This window comes from Cloeon dipterum, chromosome 2 (assembly GCF_949628265.1).
Source record: "Cloeon dipterum chromosome 2, ieCloDipt1.1, whole genome shotgun sequence".
Lineage (NCBI taxonomy): Eukaryota > Metazoa > Arthropoda > Insecta > Ephemeroptera > Baetidae > Cloeon > Cloeon dipterum.
Genome location: NC_088787.1, coordinates 12,755,711 through 12,763,953, shown reverse-complemented (window position 1 = coordinate 12,763,953; position 8,243 = coordinate 12,755,711). Strand labels below are relative to the sequence as shown.

At 37.9% G+C, this 8,243-nt stretch overlaps 1 long non-coding RNA gene across 1 annotated transcript; it reads right to left on the bottom strand.

Moving 5' to 3' along the window:
• Positions 1–2,429: 2,429 nt before the first annotated feature.
• LOC135938194 (uncharacterized) lies at positions 2,430–3,253 on the bottom strand. The gene is made up of 3 exons (XR_010574617.1): positions 3,174–3,253; positions 3,025–3,118; positions 2,430–2,967 (listed from the first exon to the last, which is right to left on the bottom strand). It is a non-coding gene; the product is annotated as an uncharacterized LOC135938194 (long non-coding RNA).
• Between the last annotated feature and the right edge of the window lie 4,990 nt (positions 3,254–8,243).

Below are 8,243 nucleotides of genomic sequence, written 5' to 3'. Positions count from 1 at the left end.
CTCCCTATGGAAAAAATGACCCCTCCCTATGGAAAAAAATGACCCCTCCCTAGGGAAAAAATGACCCCTCCCTTCGGAAAAAATGACCCCTCCCTATGGAAAAAAATGACCCCTCCCTATGGAAAAAAATGACCCCTCCCTATGGAAAAAAATGACCCCTCCCTATGGAAAAAATGACCCCTCCCTAGGGAAAAAAATGACCCCTCCCTATGGAAAAAATGACCCCTCCCTAGGGAAAAAATGACCCCTCCCTTCGGAAAAAAATGACCCCTCCCTATGGAAAAAAATGACCCCTCCCTATGGAAAAAAATGACCCCTCCCTATGGAAAAAAATGACCCCTCCCTATGGAAAAAATGACCCCTCCCTATGGAAAAAAATGACCCCTCCCTAGGGAAAAAATGACCCCTCCCTTCGGAAAAAATGACCCCTCCCTATGGAAAAAAATGACCCCTCCCTATGGAAAAAAATGACCCCTCCCTATGGAAAAAAATGACCCCTCCCTATGGAAAAAATGACCCCTCCCTAGGGAAAAAAATGACCCCTCCCTATGGAAAAAATGACCCCTCCCTAGGGAAAAAATGACCCCTCCCTTCGGAAAAAAATGACCCCTCCCTATGGAAAAAAATGACCCCTCACTAGGGAAAAAATGACCCCTCCCTATGGAAAAAAATGACCCCTCCCTATGGAAAAAATGACCCCTCCCTAGGGAAAAAATGACCCCTCCCTTCGGAAAAAAATGACCCCTCCCTATGGAAAAAAATGACCCCTCACTAGGGAAAAAAATGACCCCCTCCCTATGGAAAAAAATGACCCCTCCCTAGGGAAAAAATGACCCCTCCCTTCGGAAAAAAATGACCCCTCCCTATGGAAAAAAATGACCCCTCCCTATGGAAAAAAATGACCCCTCCCTATGGAAAAAAATGACCCCTCCCTATGGAAAAAATGACCCCTCCCTATGGAAAAAAATGACCCCTCCCTATGGAAAAAATGACCCCTCCCTACGGAAAAAAATGACCCCTCCCTATGGAAAAAAATGACCCCTCACTAGGGAAAAAATGACCCCTCCCTATGGAAAAAAATGACCCCTCCCTATGGAAAAAATGACCCCTCCCTAGGGAAAAAATGACCCCTCCCTTCGGAAAAAAATGACCCCTCCCTATGGAAAAAAATGACCCCTCCCTATGGAAAAAAAATGACCCCTCCCTATGGAAAAAATGACCCCTCACTAGGGAAAAAATGACCCCTCCCTATGGAAAAAAATGACCCCTCCCTTCGGAAAAAAATGACCCCTCCCTATGGAAAAAAATGACCCCTCACTAGGGAAAAAAATGACCCCCTCCCTATGGAAAAAAATGACCCCTCCCTAGGGAAAAAATGACCCCTCCCTTCGGAAAAAAATGACCCCTCCCTATGGAAAAAAATGACCCCTCCCTATGGAAAAAAATGACCCCTCCCTATGGAAAAAAATGACCCCCTCCCTATGGGTGCATAGGGGTCACTTTTTGGTGCAGAGGGGTCACTTTTTTCAGCATAGGGGTCACTTTTTGGTGCATAGAGGTCACTTTTTGGTGCATAGGGGTCACTTTTTGGTGCAGAGGGGTCATTTTTTTGGTGTATAGGGGTCACTTTTTGGTGTATAGGGGTCATTTTTTGGTTTATAGGGGTCATTTTTTGGTGCAGAGGGGTCATTTTTTGGTACTAGCAGGAGGGGCCGTTTTTTCTGTTTTTGGTGCTGGCAGGAGGGTCTGTTGTTGGTGCTATTAGAATTACAAAAAAGTTGCGGGTTTGCTGAGTCAACCCGCACTACGCCAACCCGCACCCGCAAAGCCATATTGGATTTGCAAAATCTGGACCCACACCCGCGGGTTTGGTGCGGGTTTTGCGGGTTCAACCTTCATACCCGCGACCCGCGCAAAGCACTAGAAGATATTCATGTATTGTCAATAAAATAGAACAATTTATCAGTTAGAATTTTTCAGTCACATGAACGGGAAATTGGGGAGTAAATAAATATTGTACGAATGAAATGCAATTACTTTCCCACCCGTATTATTTATTCAATTATGTACAGATGTAATTGGAGGCTCCAAATTCTTTGCAACTGCCCAATTATGCTCTGCCCATTAGCCGCACTCTCGCTAGACAAACTAAATTTTCGATTTTGAGTTGGAAACTGTACGTGTACGAGCCTCCGAACTGATGTTAAGGTTTATTGCATAGATTGTGAAATAAGCATAAGTTTACTACGCAACTCATGAGCTTAAAAAAGTCCTAAAAGAGATATCAGATACTCAATTGTTTAAAAAGTTTTTCCTTTTAGAATGGCATTCACTTTTTTATAATTTGATGATTAGATTAATAAAAATACAATTTTAATTATTTATGGTCCCTTTATCCCAAGATAAATTATATTTAAGACAAAGAAAGAAATACACACACAGGTTTAATATTTAAATTTAAGAAAAAAGAGTGGAGCCACTCACAATAAGTTTTTTTTAAATTATCTATACTATAACATCAAGCAAAGTAAAAGCAAAAATCGAGAAAGGCAAAAAACGCAAATCAAAAGCTGGAATTAATTACTTAATTTGTGCTGCAAACAACATATGTTTTAAACCAACTTAAACCATTTAAATCTAATTGTCTCAAAACCATTTTTTTGCTCCAACTACGTTTCTTAACACAGGTAGTCCACTATTTTGCCAAGAAACTTATCCCTTGACACATCTTTACAAACTCAGTGTCGAGTACGCAATACAAATAAATGCCCATATTCGAGTCCAGAGGCACAGCGTGAAAGTTGGGCTTTGGGCCAGCTAAAGAAACCAAAAAGAACGGTAATTGTCCGACAAGTTCCAGGCCGGATTGCAATGATGCCGGAATGGACGTGTTGGGTTCGCGGCACCAGCGCAGCTCGCCACCGCCAGTGACAATTGCCTCGTCCCACAGCAGGTTGAAATCGGTTCCTTCGAATTGTGAATTTGTACGAAATACTATAAGATAAATATTTGAAGAGCCCAAACCATTCATCAGATAGTAATATTCTTCAAACTGAGCGTATGTCGTAGCCATCGGTAGTGTTCCATTGACATAGGTGCACCCATAGTTGAAATATTTCTAAGACATAATATATTAATCGTGAAATGTATTAAAGCTCGGCCGGCACGCTTACTCTGATAATTTCTAAATTGTTATTTTCTTGAGTGAAGAAAGTCCAATCAGATTTCATAACTTTTAGTTGAAAGTTGTTGACTGCGGAAAGCCATTTAGTTGGTAAATAAAAATAAAAGGAATAACCTACATAAAGAAGTGCAGTAATCCACGGTACTCTGTGGATCATATGGTCCATTGAATAATGTGCACGCAGAATTCAGCTGCGCCTCATAACGAATGGGAGAGGACTGCAAGAGTGGCTCACATTACGAAGGTAAAAAATTTTGCTCAACAACATTGTTACAGTGTGGATGCTCTCCTCCATCTGATATTGAAACCTAATATCGGATATCGAAATGCTCGACAAATATTCAGATCCGTTTGTCAAGCATTTTACAAAATCGTAGATGTACAAACATTCGGCTTGTCCTTTTTGAACTAAATAATAGCAAATTCAGTTTTTGTAAATAAATATAAACAATCATTCACCTATTAGTCCACATGACTCAAACTTTTCCAAGAACTCTATTTTTGTTTTGTCTTCCGAGTTGTGTGCTGTACTCCGTTTTGATGAACTTGCAACAAAAGCTAGCAAATTATCGAATCCACCAAACTGATCCGCCACCTTTTCATTTAGATTGTCTGAAGTGAGCTGTGCTATATATTTCAGTATGTTCGATATTCATTATATCAAAAGCGATTTACAAAACATATAACAATCAATATACTCACGTATATCGTATCCCCGCCCAGGCACACTAATTTGAAAGGATGCAACACGTCGCAAATATTTCAGCAAGTTGTCCACCCAAAAATTTTCCCCGCCATATATCTGTGCATGAAAATTAATAAGAATTATATTACAAGTAATTTGAAAACTTACCACTGTAGTCAACTCTGCAACACACAACATGTGACACTGTTGATATAATACATATATGTTCAGGGCAGAGCAATTAAAACAATAATTAAACTACCTTCATTTTAAATGAAAACCTATTGATGTTGTCGATATTAAATAAATTGATTTCTCCTGAAAATGTGAAATAATAAAACATTTTAAAATGGCAAAATAAATATTAAATATTGAAATATACTGTTGCTCAGCTTGTTCACTGCCTTGCATTCATCGGTAATTGAAGATAAAATATTCCCATAACTTGGAGGTCGTGTCTTACGAGAAATCAATAATTTTATTGCCATATATATAAAGTGACCAACTAATAATACCTCACAAATAAATTGTAACTTGTTTTTGCAGTTTGTTGCACCAAGTAGAGGCCCTTGTAAATGTATGAAGAACATTATTGTATTGCATTTTGCCATGAAAATACCATTAACATCGCTATTTTTCACAAACACGCAGGAGTTATTCGATTTTGGCTCGTTTTTTAGCCATTCCAAACTCGGTTTTAAAAAATCCAACACTTCTCCAGAACACCATCTGCGCAGGTTAACAAAGAGAGCAGACAATTGGAAATTTTCCTCAAGATGAGCTCTATATATAGTTTTAGAAACATGCCTAAAAACGCCTGGACAAGAGTTATCAGTGCCTGATGTCCAAAACGGAATATCTAGTTCTGTGTAGAGAAGTTGATATAAAGGTCATTAGTTTTAGTCAATTTAATACTCTTTTGTAAAACGTCTAATAGACAGAGTTGCTTTTCGTGTGAGTACACCGACACCAATTTTAATCCAAGCCCGCAACAATACGCAATAGCATCATTCCACGAGAGCTGAAAATTGATTCCAAAATAGACTTGCTAAAATCTTGGAGGAAAACTCACCTTTACTTTGGGTATTACGTAATAATTATGGCATGATTTAACCCAGTCACCGAGCAACGTTGGTTCTGTTGGATGAAAGAGCAGGTGCCATTGCGTTTTTAATCAGTGCAATTTTATTATACGTGGCATGATGGGATTTCCATTGGCTTCAAACACGAGTCTTTTTTCCTTTCAAATATAAAATAGTATAAGACTTTTTATATCAAGTTACACTTGATTTAACTACATCAGGAACACATATTATCTTCTCGCATGAAGGAATCTTTGAGCACTCTTCAGGCTTAAGCTGGAATTTGTATGATTGATTAATTAAGAATTGACTCTACAAAAATATACTGCTTGATCTCGAGTGGTTTTTGAAATAACGTCGGTGACGCTGCTATTTCTCATTTCGCACGCAGAATTAATTAGACGAGATTGGCATGATATTTGAAAAAGTTCAAAGGGTGGTACATCAAATCCTGTTTGTTTAAGCACCAGGCAAGAACCCGTTTCTTCTGGATTAACTTGCTGCCAAAGTGTGTCATGTGAATCCCACGGACCTAAATTGTCATGGGAGCAGAATTTGTAGTGTCCTATGCACCCTTGTCGAGTCGCCGCTGTCCAATAAAAGGACGCAGCTGAAAAATGGCATATAGCCTGAATTGGACTTGGGTGTATTTTGAAAAAATTGCTGCTCATACTCAGGGGATATTTATTGCTATTCATTGTGTCTAAAAATTCGTCACTGAGTCTAATAGGTTTCATTCCTATCTTGCAGCAGAACCTAAAATTCTCTGACCAGGTCATCTGAAGAGAAATGTTTAAAATTAAAATCTCATGTAAGTAAATTTTATACACCTTTTCATTTCCAAAGAGATATGCGAACTTTTCCCCACCCAACGTCAATTGAAGCCAACTCCCGTAGATATTACCATCTTCAAGCATCATCTCCAATTTATTTTAAACAAATCAATTAATTAAATATAACGTACTTAAGAGCTTGTTGTTTTTTGTAAACAATTTGGACTGCAATAGGGATGTTCGTTGTGCTCAAAAAAAGCATTAAAAATAAAAACATTTTACGTCTCTAAGGCAGAAGCTTTCTTGAGGACACACCGGATTAATGCATTGATACTACAAAAAGTGCGTAAAGTTAGTGAGTGTGTTTCAAATTAGCATATTAAAACTATACCTCGCAAATAAACCCAACTTTATCGGTGCAACTGCGTCTGTCCAAAAATCCGGTAGTGACATCAAATGCCAAGCATTTTTTACTTGATCTTTCCTTCGGAAGTGCAAATGCCGTTGGCTGGATTACGCTCCTGTTAACGGCGCACCAGGAGTATGCAGCATTTTTGCAGGTCGATGATCTGCCCTCTGCCATTCCACTTGTCCAAAACAAAATAGTTTTGGATACATCTGTTTTACCCCACAAGAAAAATAATTTTTTTCAAATATTTACGGCTCGACACTCACCTTGCATGTTTAATAACATGGGAGTCCAAACTGTCTTAGATCTTTCTATAAAGCATTTTCTGTGTTTTTCTCCGTCATTTATCGAGACAAGATGCATTTTGCGTTTCGTGCAAGCAATCACAGCTTCCTCGAAAGTAACCTAAATTAATCATGCTTGTGTTATTCCAACCAATCAAAATTAATATATTTCAAATATTTAGCTGACTTTTGTAGTTCCTGAGTAAAGCAAGTGGCCACATTTGAATTCTTTTTTGATGGCCATCATGAATTTATTTTCTTTTAAAAACTCCGACATCAAGCCTTACGGTCATAAAGTTTAGTCTCTGTTTCCAATTAAAAATATATATAACAAAACTATCTGTGATTGATATGAAATCTGGAAAACATTGCAACAGTAAGAAAATAAAACCGAAACGTATTTGAACATATACATACCCTCTGGATTGCTGGTTTCGATGAAGTTCTGTTTTGTATTTTTTTTTTTTGTAAATTAAATTCAAGTTTAAATCATGTATTGTTAGCGAACCTTTTGAGTTCTCCTGTATTGTGAGCAATTCGCAGTGCATGTTGCTGCTTTGGTTTCTATCTTTATTAGGGAAATAAAAGTAAAGAAGAGCTCGTTTATCTCATAATTCAAAATCAAGAAAGTGCGACTTATTCTCACCCCAGTGACGACTGAGAGGCTGTGTAGAGCCCAAAAGAATATTGCAAAGCAGATCATTTCTCCTTGCCAAAACAATCAGGTTCCAAATCACTAGCACGCATTTGCTTCAGTATAATTGAAAATTATCAGATTCACGATTTTATTCCTTTTAAACCCCGTCTGTTAATTTAATTTCCTTTTCGTAATTTTCCAGGATGTTCAGACTGATCTTTTTCTAATATTTCTCAATTCTCTTATTTAAATTGCATTTGAAATGAAAACAAAAGGTGTGCGTCATTTAATAGAAAAATGTGGGAGAGCGCCGTTTAATTTCCTCTCTATGCAATATAATAATTGAAGTTGTGAAACAGGCAAACGCGTGGCAATTTTTTACTTTTTGTCCAGCAGAATTGTATCGCAGGTGCAATTTCAATATAATAATAATATACCTGAACACCATAGCTCGCGATAGGCGCGATTGCAAGACCAAAAAGCTTTACGGCCGTGTTAACAGATGACTTTGAGAGGAAGCAGGTCATTTTAGCCGTGGCGAAAATTGCTGCTCTAGCTTTTTTCAAAATATGTTTCGAAAATGAGCGGCCAGAGGATTGGAGCGTGACTCCTAAATAATTGAACTCGGAGACTTACTCAATTTTCTCATCATTTAGCACAAAAGAGTCAGACTTCCCAAGCCTACCACGCCCTCCATTTCTGAACTTATCGATTTTATATTTTTGAAAATTTAGTTCTAATTTCCTCTCCATTAAATAGCATATTAGTAAAAGTGTAAAGATCCTCCAAATGATTGGAAATTGAAAGCCATGTCATCAGCATAGAGGATGAGTTTAACATATGTCACCTTTTCTAGAAGTGAGTTTATATGTCTGCTAATGAAAAGATAAAAAGAAAAGGAAAAATGCAATGGCCTTGCCGCAAACCATTTGCCTGGACAATTGGCTCTGACTTGGACCTTCCGAGTGTTTTTTTTTTATTTATGCGACCATTTTAAAATAGGGTCATCAAAAAGATACACGGAATTTTTCCTATTAGTGTTTGTGATACTATAGAGTAGAATTGAAGATTGAATTTTACGCATGTGAAATTTTGTGGGAGAGAGGTAAATCTCGGAGAGTAAAGTGGCGAAGCTGGCAAGATTTCTTCAAGCGTATGTTGATCTTTCTGGTAATGAGTGCATTATTTG